This window comes from Hylobates moloch, unplaced genomic scaffold (assembly GCF_009828535.3).
Source record: "Hylobates moloch isolate HMO894 unplaced genomic scaffold, HMol_V3 SCAFFOLD_1, whole genome shotgun sequence".
Taxonomy (NCBI): Eukaryota; Metazoa; Chordata; class Mammalia; order Primates; family Hylobatidae; genus Hylobates; species Hylobates moloch.
Genome location: NW_026652276.1, coordinates 128657089 through 128675118, shown reverse-complemented (window position 1 = coordinate 128675118; position 18030 = coordinate 128657089). Strand labels below are relative to the sequence as shown.

Here is an 18030-nt window from a genome sequence, read left to right as displayed (position 1 = left end):
TGGAAGTCCAAAACTTCCTTTTCCCTGACTCATCATCGAGATTGTACTTTTTATTCATAGTTTAACCTTCTTTACTCAACAGGATAAAAGAGCAATAGGAAAATCTGGGGAAAGGAAAAGATGGGTAGGAATAAAAAAATGTATCTGTGAATGAGGTGAGGACACAGAATTCATGCTGTGTAGTCCAGCACATTCAGAAATGACCTCGAATTTGGTTCTGAGATTTCTAGCAGCAAGCAAAAAGAAGGCAAATCAGTTACAAGTGTCACGCATTTCATAAGATCAAAAATAAACAGTTGTTCTAGAGAAGCAAAACTCTTCACTGGCACTAAAGGGAGACATTTCTTCTCTCAGTTGTTTTATAGTTAAGGAGATGGTGGCTCCTCTTCTTTGGACTCCAGTGTTAGGGAGAATCTTCTGATTCCTAGAATATTGAATAAAAGGTAGAAATCTCTTAATGATATTGTACAAGGTAAAAAATTTTGCCAACATCATCTTATCCCTAGAAAAATGCTTTTGACATTTGGAATTATGTTAAGAATATGTTATTGTTTCCAATACTAACTAAATACCGGTGGTAACCAAGGTGCTATCAAACTATGGATATCAGTGATATTTAACACGTTTCATGCTATTTTGCAGGTCTTGAAGTGCATTCACATTTATAATCACATCAAACTTTTATAGTATCTCTGGGGAGTAGATAACATTATCCCTATATAGTGGTTTTCCTACTGGTTTGAGGTCAAGAGACTTGCTTGAACTCACACAGAAATAAGTGGTATAGTTGGGACTAAAACATAGAACCAAATTTTTAAAATGTTTTTCTCACTACAGAAACTACAGTTCAATTTTGCAAGGAAAATCTTCCACTTACTCATTTATCATAAGTACAGGCATGTCTTTTCAATACTTATTTTATATATTAGCAGCATCCTTTTATTTATTGCTGTAATCTTGATAATATGGAATATGGTGGAGAGTAATGGGCATAATAAAATAACTACCACTTATAAAGTACTATATCATTTCATTTATTTATTACAATAGCTCTGTAAGGTAAGGACCATTGTCCACATTTTGCAGATGAGGAAACTGATGTGAGGAGAAACAGAATAGTAACATAGCTGGTATATTGCAGAGCCAAAATTCTAAACAGGTCTGCCCAAGTCCAAAACTCTTATTTCTAGTTAGCATGCCATATGGCTGGACAGCTTTTATGATATACATTAAGGAAGTTGCCATGATGGTAGAGTTAATTAGGTGTAAGACCATTGTTACTCTGTCCTTACCAGGAAAGTTACAGAAAATATAGCTTCCTGCACTGGCTGCTGGGTAAATGCCTACTTACTCTCTGGGGTATATTAATGTTGGCAAACAGGGCAGTTTTCTTACACCAGGCTGTATACCTGTATTGAAGAGCAGAGCTTTGGAAGTTGCCAAAGCAAAACTGCCAGGCTGACTTCCATTTGGTCCATAAAAGTGAATAGTGAAGTGAGTGTCCCTGCACATGGGACCAAGGAGACTGATTGTGTATGTCGCAGTAGAACTTTAGAATTCTGTGCATTAACACCTTCTTCCTTCCCTCCTTTATGGCATTTGAGATATTAAATGGGTGCTGCTATTTTCAGTTCAGCTGGCCAAGGGACATCATGGGTTTAGCAAGAAGAGAGTAGTAAGAGCAACATGTAACTGTTCTCATCCACTTATACTTCCATTCCTTCCATTTATTTTTGTGTTCGTGTTTTATTTGTTGTTTCAGGTGCCATGGTAGGTGTTACAGTGAGTGCAAAAATGAGGGGAAAAATACCCTGTACCTTAAAGGAATTTATAATTTGGCAGTGGATGAAGAGGAAAGATAAGCATTTTAATTTAAAAATGCCCTCCAGGCTCTGTAAGCTAAATGGCCAAGAAAAATAGACCCATGAAGATTAAATGCATTAGTAAGGAGAGAGATACAAATTAAAGCAATAATAAGATGTCACTAAAGTGACAATAAATAAAGTGGCAAGAGTTAGAAAACAAGAGAGAGCCAAGTAATGGCAGAAATGTAGAGATGTGGGGGCCAACAGGGACTGCTGTTGATATTGCATAATGGCGCAGACATTCTAGAGAACAGTTTGTCATTACTTAGGCAATAAGGTTACCTATGCCTGTGACCCTGCAGTTCTTCTCTTTGACATACAGATTAAGAAAATTCTCAAACAGGTCTATAGTGGTCAGATATGAACATACTCATTTCTGGTGAGCAGTAGTTGATTGTCAAAAGTGTGGGCAGTAAGCATTATGCAATAATTAGAAGTTCCTGTGGAAACTTGGATGGATTGTATAAACCAGCATGGTGCAATCAAGAAAGGAGCATGAGCTCTATCACAGAATCCAGTTATATAAATGAGAATGAATGTATAAAACAGTACATATTTTTCAAAAGTTACATGAAATATATTAGAGTAGTTTCCTATGGGAAGAAGAGTCTAGAGATTGGATTGGGATTACAAAGGAATGTAAATATAACGGAGGGACTATTCATGAACCAATAATTATAATGTTCCATTAAATAAGGAGCATGCTAAATTCACACCTCTAACCTAGAAGAAACAAAAAACCTGGAGATTCAAATAAGTCACAACTTGAAGAGTTTAGGATATATTTCATGGAGGGGATGGCATTTGAGGTGTATCTTGAAGAATGGGTAAAATTTTAAACAGATATTGGGGAGGACAGGGAGCTGTTACAGGTAGGATATAGTGGAATATATGAAGAAAACCTTCCACCAGAGAGGAGGGTCAGGATCAGCAAGTGCTTGGCAATACAGTGGCAAGGGGCAAGGATTCATTTAAAAGAGAGGAGTTCACTTTGGTTGGAGCAGAGGGTATGTGTGAAGCAAAGTAAAGATAATGAACAGTTATTTAGCACTATGTGTCAGGCATTGGCCTGAATACTTTATGCACAGTATCTAATTAAGCCTCAAAAAGGCCATATGACATAGACAATGTAATCATAACCATCATCATCATCATCATCATCATCCACCTCACAGATGAGTAAACCATGTCTCAAAGAGGTAAATAACTTTTCGGCCACACGTCCTGCAAATCCTGGAGTGGTGAGGAACAGCCGGGTATAGCTCTTCCTTTACTAAGACTCCCTTTCTCCAGGGATACCTCACACTTTTGAAAAACAGGGCCGTTCTCTGCATCCCTGTCAATGTAGATGCAGAGGGGCTTGGCGGTGAAGTGGTTAAAGTAGTGAAAACTCAGACTTACACTAGGTATGGATTTAATTATCCCATAGTACTGATTATTTGATAGCAAAAAAGGATATTTGAGAAGGAAGCTGTCGATATTATAAAGGCCTGCCTATATAATAAAGGCCTTTTTGCTTATGTGTGTCTCATTGAAATGATGGAGCGGCTCGCCAACATCAAGCTAAATAAGGAGAAAACATTTATAAGCACCCTTTTAACTCTGTTAGAGCTATGTATTCTGAAATCCCTTCAAGTAACAAATGGGTAAGAACAAAAGGGGCAGAATGGGCCTTTCAACTACAAAGACTGAGGCTCAAGCTTTACGGAACCCTGTTTATGACACTAATTTGATATAGTTAAACTCCAACCTTCTATGCAGTTAAACTTGGGGGAAATGGCCATATCTATAAGGTAGGATTATGAGTCTCAAGCATTCTGAAAAGGAATGTCAGACTTGTCATTCTGGTCAATGGAGGAATAGAATTTGCTTCATCAGCTAGGTGAACATTTAGGCCAATTGCTATGGCTGTGTCTTAGAAAGTGACATTTGTGACACGAGAAATAGCTAAGTATAGAAGCCCACCAGTGAACAACAAAAGCCAAAATGTCCATGTGAACTAATGTTTCAACACCTCTGTTTCTAATTTATGCCTTCCTTTTTCTGGCATCTCTACCCATTTCTCAAATTCTTCCCTTGCTATTTACACTTCAAAACATCTGGGATTGGGCTTCCAGCACCTGCTATAGGAAGCAGAGATCATCCTGCTGAAAATATGATTTTACATGTTAAAATTTAAATTAATATTCTTTAGTTCAAAAACAGTATGTTTTAAAATCTAGTTCTAAAATATATGCAGCTCAAAAAATGATAACAACTACAAAATTTTCACAAATGAAATGTGCAAACCTGAAGATCTTGATAAAAATAATTTAAAAAACGAAGGCTACAACACACAGACTGAAAACAGGCTGTTCATAGTTTAGGGTTGGAAGACTCTGCTGTACATCTGTTTAACATCTTGCAGTTTGAAGAACCCTGCCTTGCAAAACCTTCTGTACCAATGACACACAGGATAAAAGGTTATATTATGACTTTCAGATGGAAACCTGCAAAAGTTTATCTGGTGGACTGGACCATTAACTCATGCTACTTTTGATTCTAACTGTTAAAAGGATTTTTCATATGAAAATTATAATGAACTTTTAGGTTTATGTCAGAAAACACCAGAAAGAATTCTTACTTGGAGAGAGTGAACATGCTGTGGAATGAATAGAATGTTTTAGTTGTGATGTTCAAATGGAACTAAAATTCCCCCAATAGGGAATTTGTAGAGCGTGTTTTAATAATAAGTATATGTGCCTATATATTTAGTTGGGAACAAAAGCACCACATTTGAAATATGAAAGTATTCCAAACTTCCATCACTGCCAACATTTATTGAGAGTTCAGCTGAGAGAACAGGAGTCTGTTTTCAGGTATGGCTTCACAAAAATGCCCATGCATTGATGTGGCAAAAATCATACCTGGTAAGGAGGCACTCTAGTTTGGAGTAATGTAATATTAAAAATTAGAAATCCCTCTTGAGATCAGTTGGCTACCCGAATTGCGTTGTCTTTGCTTACAACTTACTTGGCTTGGGTGAAGGTGGGAGGTTTTTTTCTTGTTTTTTTTTTGTTGTTGTTGTTGTTGTTTTTTTTTTTTTTTTTTTTAGGGCAGTTTCTAAACACACCTGGTGTCCTGTGTTAAGCTGTCATGTGGATGTGCATTTTCTTAATTTGTAGAAAGGAGACACTTCCTTTTTCCTCCACAACCCAGGAGGCTTCACTGCCAGCCTCTGGCCCTTGTATCTCCAGCATTCAGCCCACAGATCCCATATATGCTGTGGAAAGCTCACCGTGCTGCAAGTGGGTGTGTGAGCAAAGGAGAGGTAGCATTTCCTTTAGAGACATCCACACCCTCTGACCCAGACGAAGGAATGATCTTCTCTGCAGCGGGCTTGCTGCAAGGGAGTTTCCATGTGCATTTTATCATGCCGAAGCTGACGGTGGTGACAAGTTCCACATTAAATAGCTATCTGTCTTTTCTGAAATTTCACATTCTCTTCTTTTTGTAGGGAAAGTGTTGTAATACTCTATCGCTTGTGTAAACAGTCTCATTTAATTAGAGGGTGTCAATTTTCCCTTGTGTACCATGAAAGCTGCCTTGCCCCCACTCTGGGGCTGTCGTAGACTTTGGATATGCAGTGATTACCTAAGCTTTGGGGAGCAGTGGGGTGTACATACTGACATTGGTAGTAGCCAGCAGTTTTCACTAGGGAAATCAGTTTAGTATACTGTTATTAATTTGGTTTAGAAAATAGCTGCAGAATGCGCAGACGAATAAGACATAGCAGAACACATGGTGTTCGTTATTCAATAACTATCCTTCTGGAAAGGAAGCATGGTCTATTTCCTATTTGAGAAGGAGCTTACAAAAACTAGTAAATATGGAAAGAGGGCATGTACTATAATTTTATAGAATAGTTCTCCTCATGCACTTATACAGCCCTCTCCTCTCCCCCACACCCTCCAATCACATTCCCACAACATGTCCACATAGAATGTATTCCCAACTGGTATTAGCATAATCATTACCACATTATAAACAAGCCGGTGGAAAAATAGCCTGAAAGACTTAGATAGTTTGTTTTATAAATGAAGGTGAGGATGGAAAACCAGATACTTTTGGAAGAAATTCCTCTCTCTTTAGAAATGATAGCTCAGCTCTCATAAACCTCAATTGATAGCATGGACTGAAGAGGTGGAGTTGAAGAAAGTTATGACATATTTGGTATTCCTTGGTGAAGGTCAATGAAAGGTCTCCTGTGGAGCCTCTCTGCTGGAAGAAGTCCTCATGATAGAAATGTTGAGCCTTCCTTTCTTCTTTCTTACTGGAGCACACATGGAATACTTTTTTTTTTTCTGGTTTAATATGGTTCCATTGGTCAAGGTCTCTGGCTGTTTCTCCTTTCTCTATTGCATTTTTCCTGGAGTTGACAAGATGAGAAATCCTGACTTAATGGCTAATTCCAAGTTTACTACCAAGACCAGAAATAAAATATGATGTAAAATATGGCCTTACCTGAAAGCTTCCGGACATTAATGCTGTTAGATCCAGTTTTCATTGTAAAAAGAAACCAAGACAAAGGAAGGAGAATAATTTTATGAAAGTAAGAGTTGGTTTGTGTGTCCAGGTTCTAAGAGATCAGATAACAGGCTGAAAAGAGATTTGGTATGCCATCCTTTTTTCTTCCTTTCTTTTTCTGTTTGATTTTTACAGTTATATAGAGAATAACTAAGTACGCTTGCCACAGAAGAATCATGGGTATGTTCTTTTAAACATCTGACTTTGGAAATACCCAGAGAACTGTGTGATGGGGATGAAGATGGCATTAATGAATGTGATTCAGACGACAATGCACTCTCTGTGGGCTTATTGCATCTGTGGCCTACTGATTTGTTTGTAAGATTGCCTTAATTTGATCAGATAGGCTCAGTCATGTGTATCTATAAAATCAGAATCATATATCATATGGATCACATGAAGTTCAACATCCAGGAAGTTAATCTTCAAGCCCAGCACTCAAATGTCTTTCACCTTTGACATGGTATTTCTATTTGGAATAAATTTAACAAGACTCTTTCCTCCTGCCCTAGCTCAGACTTAGACATAGGACATCATTACATGTAGCAGACCAATGAGAATAGAATTCACACGTATCACACTGGCATGGCTGTTTGGAATACTGGAACCTCACTTTAACCCCTGTACGCTGTCCTCAAATTACATCAAGTGCTGTGGTTATTTAATGTTTCATTGTCAATAAATTATTTGATATGAAATAATTATACTCATAAATTGGCTTTTTTCCTTAAGAAAGGTAATTAGATTAAGACAGGCCTATTTCAAAGTAATGTGCCCATTTTTCCATTATATGTTTGCAAAGTTAATAAAGTAATTGATATTGTAAAGAGTTTGCCAAAAGTCAGGGCAGTTCCAGGCCTTAAAATTAAAGCCTGACGTCCAAAAGAGCTTGCTTAATGTATTATTTATTGAGCACTGATGGAATATTCAGTTAAGACAACAAAATTAAGCCAGTGTATTCACAGTTTGAATAAAGGCCTCTAAATATTTTTTCCTACTGACAATAGACTCTTAGACTCATAGAATGGAAAAGGACCCTGGAAGATTTATCATCTATCAAATTCACATTATAGGTGAAGAATCAGAGGTTTAGGCGAGGGCAGTGACTTTCACGGATTCCACCCCAGGCCATCCACTCATCCTTTTTGCTCACTTTCTGCAGTATCTTTCTGGCTCGATATTTAGCTTCTGGCCTTCCCCAACTCCACTCTGCATGCCATTATAAGATTAACCTTCTTCAAGCATAATTCTAATCATTAATCTTTTATGTATTAGAGTTCTCCAGAGAAACAGAAGCAATAGGAGACTTAATGTAATAAGAGATATATCTCCTATTACTTCTGTTTCTCTGGGGAACCCTGACAACTACAGAAGAGACTAGTCATATGTATATGACTTATGAGTAATTGAATCATATGATCAGTCCCAAGATCTGCAGTTGACAAGCAGGAGAGCCAGGAAAGCTGGTGATGTGGTTCCACTTTGAGGACCAGAGAAGACCAATGTCCCAACTCAAACCGTGAGGCAAGCAAAGTTCCCTCGTAGCCTTTTTGTCCCCATTCATGTCTTCGGTTGATTGGTTGAGAGCTACTATACTTAGTTTGCTGATTCACAAGTTAATCTCTTCCAACAACAAACTTACAGGCGCACTTGGAATAATGTTTGACCAAATGTCTGGGCACCCTATGGCCCTGTCAAGTTTATGCATAAAATTAACCATCATACCTTCCTTAAAAACTTATAATGGCTATGTCTTTTTTTTATTATTACTTTAAGTAGAGTGTTATATTTATTTCAAAACTTTTTTATGGACTTAATCTTATTATATCTAATTTTGGATTCAGAGAGAAAAGGAGGGAATGCCAACACTGAGTTCCAGATTGTTCTGAGATACTAAGATTATCTTTCAGCTCTTATTTTAATTACGAAAAGTAAATGCATACTATAAAAATGCAGATAATAGAGATAAACAAAAGAAGGAAATAAATGTTTTCCTTAATTCAAGGATCGGAGGTTACTTTATAGCTTTTTAAAATTTTGTGTATGTGTAGTTTTATAAAATATTAGAAATAATACTCTGATATATTATCATTTTTCTTTCACATACATATACCTATGAAAGGATTATTTTTAATCATTTTAGTGTATTTGCTTTATGGATATTTTATAATTTATTTAACTAATCCAGTGTTGAGTATCAAGATTGTTTGTAATTTATGCTGAGATGCAGCTTCATACATAGAGCTTTGCACACGTCTGATTACTCTTTTAAAACAAATTCTTACAAGTGGAATTTTTATTTTCCATATCATGTCAACTCTTAACTATTTTGCCTCCTTTTAGCCTTATAATCTTAGATATACTTTCTACAACTTTTTAACACAAGTATTTCATTTGGTGACCTCAGTTTTATACTGTTTTGCATTCTTTACTTTTCGCATGTTTTAATTTTAATCCTCCAAATAAGGTATAAACTTCTTTCTTTTTTCTTTTCTTGCTTTATTTCTTTTCTTTTTTGTGTGTGTGATTAGGTCTTGTTTTATTGTCCAGGCTGGAGTGTAGTGGTACAATCATAGCTCACTGCAGCTTCGAACTCATGGACTCAAACACTCCTCCCCGCTAAATTGTCTGAATAGCTGGAACTACAGGCACACCCCATGGCACCCTGCTAATTTTTAAAAATTTTTAACATTTTTTGTAAGATGGGTCTTGCTTTGTTGCTTAGGTGTGTCTTGACCTCCTGGCTTCAAGCAACCCTCCTGCCTCAGCCTTTTTAATTGCTGGGATTTCATGCATGAACTGTGGCACCCAAGTTTTTCTTCTTTTAATAGACTATTTTTTAGAGAAGTTTTAGGTTCACAGAAAAATGGAGCAGCAGGTACAGAATTTCTTATATATACCCTGTGCCCACATATCCATAGTGTCCCCTGTCATCAACATTCCCCCACCCCCAGAGTTGTACATTTGCAATAATCAGTGAACCTACATTGACCCATCCTTATCATCCCAAACTCCGTTGTTTACATTAGAACTCACTCTTTGTGTTGTACATGCTATGGATTTAAAACAGTGTATAATGACATGTATCATACCCATCAGTGTATTATCATACAAAATAGTTTCATTCCCTTAAAAACCCGCTGGCTCTTCCTATTCATCCTTTCCTATCTTCGACACCCAATCTATGTCTTCTTATCTATTTATTGAAGGGAAGTATCATATTTTATATTTTTGTATTGAGTTTTTAAGTAAACATGCAATAATTGACTTGAGTGTACTGCTTAATAACCACCTTGTTACCCAGAGGCCCTCACTGAGCTCTTTCCTTGGGCCGTGAGTATATTCAAGTGGGCATACTCTTTGCCCAACAGTTTCTCCTTGGATCTCCTTCTGATGGCCCTCTTGGAACACTTGTGAATGTATGGATTACAACCTTCTTGTTCTCCTATTTCCCACCCTATTCTTTGGTTAAATCCTTAGTGAGGGTTTTGGCCTTTGCATTGAAAAGCTGATTTCTGGTATAAGAGGCTTCACTATGTTTCTGCTGAATATAAAATTCTGTCTCTTTCAAGGGAGACTTTTAAGTGTTATTAGGTCTGATAATACACTTTCTGTAGACTTAGCTAATGAATTATGAATAGAAAATATTAAAAATGAAACTCCTTTGTAATGACTAGGAATAAACAATAAATCCTGGAATAATGTCTGAATTTAGTTGAATGTCAAATTTGTGGTAGCCTTAAAGAAATGCAAGCATTTGGCTGAAACTGTCTAGGAGGAAACCAAAGATGGAAAAGACTGTACCTCTGCCTTAGGAATTTATTATCTAGTATGAACATTGGACACACACAACTCTCTAGTATGTCAATTTTCAATGGTGATGCAGTCAGACGTTAGCATAATGTGGTCGAAACATAAGGGCAAGAACAGTTATTATGATTGATTGGCCCAAAGAAAGATTCATTGAGAAAAAGACATTTGGTCAGGGCCTTGAATGCTAAATGTGATTTAGGTGTGTGAGTTGTGGAAAGCACGTTATAAGTGTGGAAATAGCATGAGGAGGCAGTATAGACATTTGAATATACATAATTGTTTCTGAGTTGTTGAAGAGTCTTGTGTAGCAGAAGAAAAAGATGAGGGGAGTGGACAGTGGAAGATAAAACTGGCAGGGTCGCTCGGGGTCAGATTCTGAGGAATATTCGGCGCTGTCCTAGAACAATTGAGAATTCATTTCATAGGCAGTGGAATGCAACTAGGAGAGGATTGTAAGGAGGAAATGGCATGTTTGGGTTTATTTCAGGATAATCACTCTGATCTTGTCACAAAAGATAGATTGCAAGGGCTAGACACTGGAAGCTGAGAGAAGGGTTGAGAGACTTTACAATCAGTGGTTTAGGATATCAACAATCATCAGTTGCTGTCTATGCTGGTGGCTCTACCACCTGATGAAGAGACTCTAAACAGTCATAAATTGTTATCTATGCTGGTGGCTCTACTACCTGATTAAGAAATTTAATCAAATTTAAAGCCTCTTTGGTCTTGTCTGTGACTTTGGTCCTCTTCCTTTTATGGGATATGAATGCCTTCTCCTCTGCTATTGGTTGTATCTCTTCGTATAGGGAAGGATTATTTGTATTGTGTTCAGTGTTGCTGGTGGTACTAAGTATTCCTGCTAGCTAACAATCCAGAATTGTTCTTCCCTGGAATACCTAGTCTTTCGTGAAGTTGCGTTTGCTTTCTGACACCAACTCTGCTTTATCGTACGTTTTCTCTTCTTGTACAAGAAAGCAGGAGTAGAGGCAGATTCCGTCAAGAACTGTTTATGCCTGCTTGGGCAGAGGAGAGCAACCACACATTGAAGCATTTGTTATACATACAATATCCTTTCAGGGCTCTTAACCTGAGACTTATAACCAAAAGCATTTATTTCAGAACCATGTAATCATATGCTATGGCAAAAGCATTAACTAAATGTACTAAATAATTATTTGAACATTTAAATCAAATATGAATATACTTCCCTTTGTCCACCAGTTTCAATTCACTTAGCAAGTTCTCCCTAGCCAGAATAGCCATTGTTCTGTTCTTCTTCCATTTTACTCTCATTGTGTCTTTTGAGGTGTCGCAAGGGGCTCTAGATGTTTTTCAGAGTTCGCATACATTTCACCTTTGTTTTTCAGGATCCATTTACTATAGTACTACAGCTCTCCTCTTCTGGCTTACTTAGTTCTGGCAAAATCTTTACTGCAGCACTTTCCCTTATTCTTGCCTTCTGTTTTACCCATTTTACCTGTTTTTTTTCTTTTCTCTTGTCTTGTCAGGCCCCTGTGGCAGACTTCTCCTTGCCTTCCCTCAGGCAGCAGTGTGCCATGTCTCTGCAATGCCTTGTTGCTCGGAGGCCCTCACTGAGCTCTTTTCTCAGGCCCTCTGTATTCAAGTGGGCATGCTCTTTGCCCAGCAGGTTCTCCTAGGACATCCTCCTCTTGGAACACTTGTGATTTTATGGATTACAAACTTCTTGTTCTCCTAGTTCCCACTCCACCCTTTGGTGAAATCCTTAGTGACGGTTTTGGCCTTTGCATTGAAAAGTTGATTTCTGATATAAGAGGTTTAACTACGTTTCTGCTGAATATAACGTTCTATTTATTTTCCTTAGGGATATTATGTATCTTTTGAGGGAGAAAATTGACTTCCAGGCTGAATGCTACCGGGAATACCATCCTCTGTAAACATACTCAACCTATACTCACATATAACTTTAAAACATCTTTAAGCTGTCTTTCAAAGTTTGTAAACAGAGAAATGGCTTAGTTAAATCACACGGAAGTATACAATCTAAAACAGACAGAAAGAGAAATATATGTTGTGCTCGGTCATAATAAACATTGACAGTTCAGGCTGAAGTGTATCCATCATTCACTCCACATACACCCATGGGCACCATAAGTGATCACTCCTATGGATGGAAGGCAGTAGAAGGCATACATCTTGTCCACAAGAAGAGACCGTTCAGTTGGAGAGACAAACAAACATGATGACTGATTACAATGTGGTAGGATAAGTGTCACAATACAGCCGTGTAAAAATAACCTTGAAGACAGAGATAAGAGAGTGAATTATTCTGACCAGTACAGGAAGCTGGTCTGAGGCAGGGGTGCTGAGTCAGCCAGCCTGAGGAAGACAGTCAGAGTGAAATAAAGGAGCTTTCACAGGTCAGCAATGTACTTGACTTGCAAGCTATGAGAGGCTCCCTTCAGCTCAGTTTCAGAGCCTATCAGACTCATCAAACTTGAGCTACACCATCTTGGAACATTTTATCAAACTTTAAGGATCCCGATTTTCTAGAGAACGAAAGCATCTATGAGGTGCTAGAGAATTGTCTTGAGAGTTCATAGGTCACCATTCCCCACGTCACAGCACACTTTCCCTTAACGGTGTGACAGGAAGGCAGCAACATCTGTTTCCATGTGACTACACTGTGATACATTAAAAGGGACAGGCGGTGGTTTAGTGCAGCCTGTGACTTGTGAGGAATTTCATATGGAGAGAATTCTACTCTGTGGTTCTGAAATTAGGAAAAAGAGGAAGTTGCTTTTATTACTGTGGCATGAGAGGCCCCTCTGCCCGCCATACCTCTTTTTCTAATTTGTAACCATTTCCTGACTGCCGTTCCTGTTGCATGCTTTTTTCATAAGTTACTCCATGGCTTACATCAGTTAATGGCTGGGGCTGCACTCTCTGAGCCTGGAGCGGAGTCCCTGCACCTGGGCTCACCCTACTAATAGATCACCCAGGGCCTGGTGATGGCCTGCGAGGACAGCTGGAATGGCTCAACTCCCCCACTCATCTGTCAGGATTACCATGCGTTGGGGGTTTGCCTGGCTTGTTCCACTCATTTCCTTTGTCGGCATGACTAAGATCAAAGTGCAAGTAGGACACATAAATGATAACCTAGAACTTTGCCCAAACACATAGGCTGCAATTTGGGTGACATCTTCCATCACACTTTCCCCATAGGCATGGAAGGAAAAGGGCAAATTATGTTTTAAGTATAGCCTTTCTTGCCCAGCCACTTCCAGCCCCCCATCTCCACCCCCACCGCCCCCGCTTTGTTTCCTGAACCCATCATAGTTGTATTAATCAATTGGTTCAGGGATTTGAGATTTCCTGACGTAATCACAGGATTGGGGAAATCCTGATTTCTGTTTATATGAAGCTGTGGCTGTGATTGCAGACCTTGTACCTGGCTGAGCTTGCATCTTTCGTTCCCTATTCAGAGTTTGAGATGCTTCTGGCCATTCTCCTAAAGAATGGGAGTGAATGATCTTTGCATGTCTGTTGAGCAGAAGATAATTTACTTGCAGAATTAAAATAATACTTATAAAAAGTGTTCAAAATGGTAACAATAGTTTATGGAAATATTTGGGCAGGTAATAATTACTTTTGGACTTGTGTTCCCCATTCAAACACAAAATGCCTTGCAGTGTTTCTGAGTTTACTTTTGTCATGCTGTATACATTCTCTCTTCAAAATGAAAACTGATGCATTAAAGAAATAATGAGATGAATCTGAGGTATGGGTGTAAGTTAGGGAACTACTAGGAATTAACTAAGGGTTATTCTTTCTGAAAATAACATTCAGATAATGCAAAGGGTCTTTAGTTAGGAAAATGTATATGATCTCTGGATTGATGTTGTCTTTGAGAGTTGCATCATACAGAATAGACATGGAAAGTTGACCTTGAATGATGTAACCCTTGGTCAATGCCATTGCACTTGCATGTTTTCTCTATCAAGATAATTTTTTTATTTTTTATAATAATATATGAGAATTTCTCCATGGATTTGCAGAAATCACAGCTAATCCATGTGATTTCTTTCTAAATATAGATATTTATGTATTTATCTATATTGATATATGTCCACCCTCTACACATAGACTGATAATCATTAACTGATAGTAAAAAGCTAAAAATGTAGACACTTTCCACACCATCAACCTCCTTTACTAAGCTGCCACATTATCTATGTGTGTGTGAGTGTGTGTGTGCATGTGCACAAACTGGGCTATGTTTCAAATGTTCTGTTTTCTTTCTCAGAAACTATTGATGTGTTTTGGAAATATTGAGGATGCCCCCAATGTGAGTATCCCCCATATCAGATAGTGGGGCAGCCCTGCCCTGGGAACTTAGACAACTCAGATCGGATCTTCCCAGTGGGCTAACCTGGCACCTAACTTCTTCATGTTTTATGTTCCTCACCTGTAAAATGGTGATAACAATGACTATCTCAAACAATGACTGTTAGGAGGATTAAATTAAAAGAGCTAATGTGTGAAGAAAAGTTGCTTAGTGCATTGAACTCTGACTCTGGGGTCTGCAGATCTGGGTTTGAATCCTGGCTTTTCTACTTAAAAGCTGTGTAACCTAGGCAATGCATTTAATTCTTTGTGCTCAGCAATAAATGTTGTAAGGCATGTAAGTGGCATAGTGCCCAACACATTATGAGCACTCAATAAGTACCTGATATTAATGTTAAATTGTAAATCTGTGCAGATGATAACTTTTTTTGATGAGCTGATAATAAGACAATGCCTAACTCTGATGGTGGATGGTTTCCCTAAATGTAACAACAGATCTGGAGAGTTTAGTGGCATGTAGATTGTAATTTTGTTCATTCATAACCTGCCAACTTGGTAGGGGATGAGTGTTTCTGTAGGTTTAAGCTAAAAGTGTGATTGCATGCATTTGTCTTAAAGACACCTGGAATCATTTAGCTTGTCCGTGTTTTAGAACACTTCTATGGTAAATGCGAGAGTTAAACAGCATAGTGTAGTTGTAGCTTCTCTGTACTATGTTTTATTGTGTGGATAATTTTAATGACCAATGTCTTGAGGGTAAGAATGACTTTGGTGTTTCAGCTAAAAAGCTGACTTTTACAGAAGAGGTGTGTTGTATTTATTGATATATCTACAGTTTGCATAAAAATGTTCCCTTGACTTCCCTTAGACTTGTGTTTGTCATATACTTAATGTCATATATGTCAGTTTTTCATATATTTTCCTCCTATCAACAGTTGTACTTCTGAGCCTAACAGATTTTTCCTCTTCCAGCATCTCTCCTTTCTAATCCATTTTGCAAAATTTGACAATCATTTACCTAAAGCATGACTTCTGTTTATTTCACTCCTCTGCCTAATGGTTCCTCATCCTGACCTTAATGCCTGTCCCCATCATCATACATTCATGTCACCATTCTGCATATCCTGGCCCATGAAACTGCTATTCCTTCATAAACTGTACTTTAATATATTAATGGTCACTACTTAACAGTTTTTTTTCTGTAGTAAATATCTGGTGTTCTATATAGTATTTGACATATGATCTCAAAGTAGTACAGCCTGCCCTCATCCTCTTTTGACCAGTCATTTTCTGAGGCAATGTGGGTATTTATGAGCCCCCAAAGCTGGACCAGTTTCCAAAGAAAATGGAAGATCAAGAACTTCGAGAACTTCCAGGAAATGGATGGGAGGATGGCCAGCTCTCAATGGTCCAGGATGCGCTCTCTGATCAATGAAACCCTTCCTCTTTGTCTTTTTTTTTTTTTTTTTCTCACTGATTAGGCCTTATGGAATTCTGAGCCTCAAGCTTGTTCTTCACAAAAGGCTGCTCTTTGGATGACTGTCCCTTCATCTAGTCTAAACTCCCTTTTCAGTCCTAGGTGTTATTCATTCCAGACCAGGAGTGTGTGTGTGTGATGCTGGGCAGGTGGGTCCCAGGTGGCCTGATTTCTAGCGCTTGGTTGAGCTTTCACAGGCCCACGATCCTGGGTATGATAGAACAGTATCTCTCCAACTTAAGCAGGCATCAGAGTCTCCTGAGGGGCTGGTTTACACGTAGCCTGCTGGACCCCACTTCTGAGTGTCTGATTCAGTAGGTCTTGTGTGGAGCCTGACAGTGTGTATTTCTAATACTCTTTGGGGAACTCATGACAAATTCCAATATTCCAATATTCTAACAATATTGTAAGGAAGTACAATATTGTTGAGTGGTATGATTATGAAAGTGCTCAATACCTTCATATCTCGGTGTGGCTGCTCATGTTTGAATGGTCTTGTAGGCTTTCCCCAAGTCTTTCCATTTACAACACCTAGATCAAATACTACATCTTTAATGATGTTTTTGTGACTCCTTTAACCAGGGGATAAAACATTTGCTGTTACTCTTCTCTCTAACTTCTTAGCAATGTGTTTGCCCCTCTTATAATATTTATCACCATATACCCTACATAAAGTATGCCTGTCTTTCTACCAACACTTAATCTCTTTGAAGGTGAGTGTATTGGTCTCATTCATCTTGCTTCTTCTAATGCTTGGTACAGTGCCTTAGATGCAATGCGTATTGTTTGCCCTGGGCCCAGATCCCTTGAGTCCACTTTTTGACCTCTGTTAAGTCTATCCTCCACCTTCAGCACTCTTTGTTCCTAACAACTTGAACTTGTAACTTTCTCCAGAGGACTGAACTTGAATTACTGGAGGCACTTCACTCAGACATATGGAAAGCTGGGATTGTCTAGAAGTTTATCTCCACAGCAGTGTTATGCTGCAGAGTGGTGCAGCAGTATGAAGGCCCTGTTTCTTGCCTTGAGGTGGACACACTACAGCTCTGCAGGATCAGGCTGAGGCAGGCCCTTCAAACCCTTGTTTGGATTCTTCCCCTTCTCAGTCCTGCTTTCCTTATTCCTTTGACTGATTTCTCCTGGGAGCACTTCACTAATGAATCACTTGCACACAAACTCTTGTCTCATGGCCTGCTTCAGGAGAACTAGCGGGTGTTGTGTGAATATTTGTAGAATGAATGAATGCTTGAAAAGGAGTGTAGCATAATAGGAGCGTGGACTCTGTAGCCAGATTGCCTGGGTTTAAATCCCAGTTCTACCACTTAGTGGCCATGTGACTTTGAACAAATTATCTAACCTTTTTGTGCTTCAGCTTTTTTATTCATATACTGAAGCTAAAATAGTACTTTATATGGGGTTGTTATGAGGATTAAATAAATTAATAATTTTAAAGCACATGGAACAGTTTCTGGCACATAATAAGTGGTAATTAAGTATTTGTAAGAATAAATTTTAAAAATTGCGTTGAATGACATTAAAATACACATAAGTAAATGGAAAGACATCTTGTGATTATGGATTGGAAGGCTATATTATTCAGGTGATTCTACTACTCAAAGCGATCTCCAGATTTAATGCAACCTCTATCAAAATCCCACTAGTGTTTTTTACAGAAATAAAAAACCCATCTTAAAGTGACCTCAAATAACCAAAACAATCTTGTAAAAGAACAAAGGTGGAAGACTCACACTTCCAAATTGCAAAATTTACTTCAAAGCTATAGGAATCAGAACAGTATGATCTGACAGACGGACAGGCATATATAGACTAATGTAATAGAATTGAGAGCCTGGAAATAAACCCACAACACATGTGGGGTAAGCTGAATTTTAAGCTAGGTGCCAAGACTATTCAATGAGGAAAGGAAACTCTTTTCCCCCAAAGTGCCAGGAAAACTGGATCTCCACATGCAAAAGCATGAAA

The 18030-nt window shown here is 38.2% G+C and overlaps 1 protein-coding gene across 2 annotated transcripts in view; it reads left to right on the top strand.

Moving 5' to 3' along the window:
* Window positions 1–18030, top strand: part of SUGCT (succinyl-CoA:glutarate-CoA transferase) — a 745635-nt gene that overhangs the window by 413416 nt on the left and 314189 nt on the right. The gene's annotated exons all lie outside the window — the stretch shown is intronic.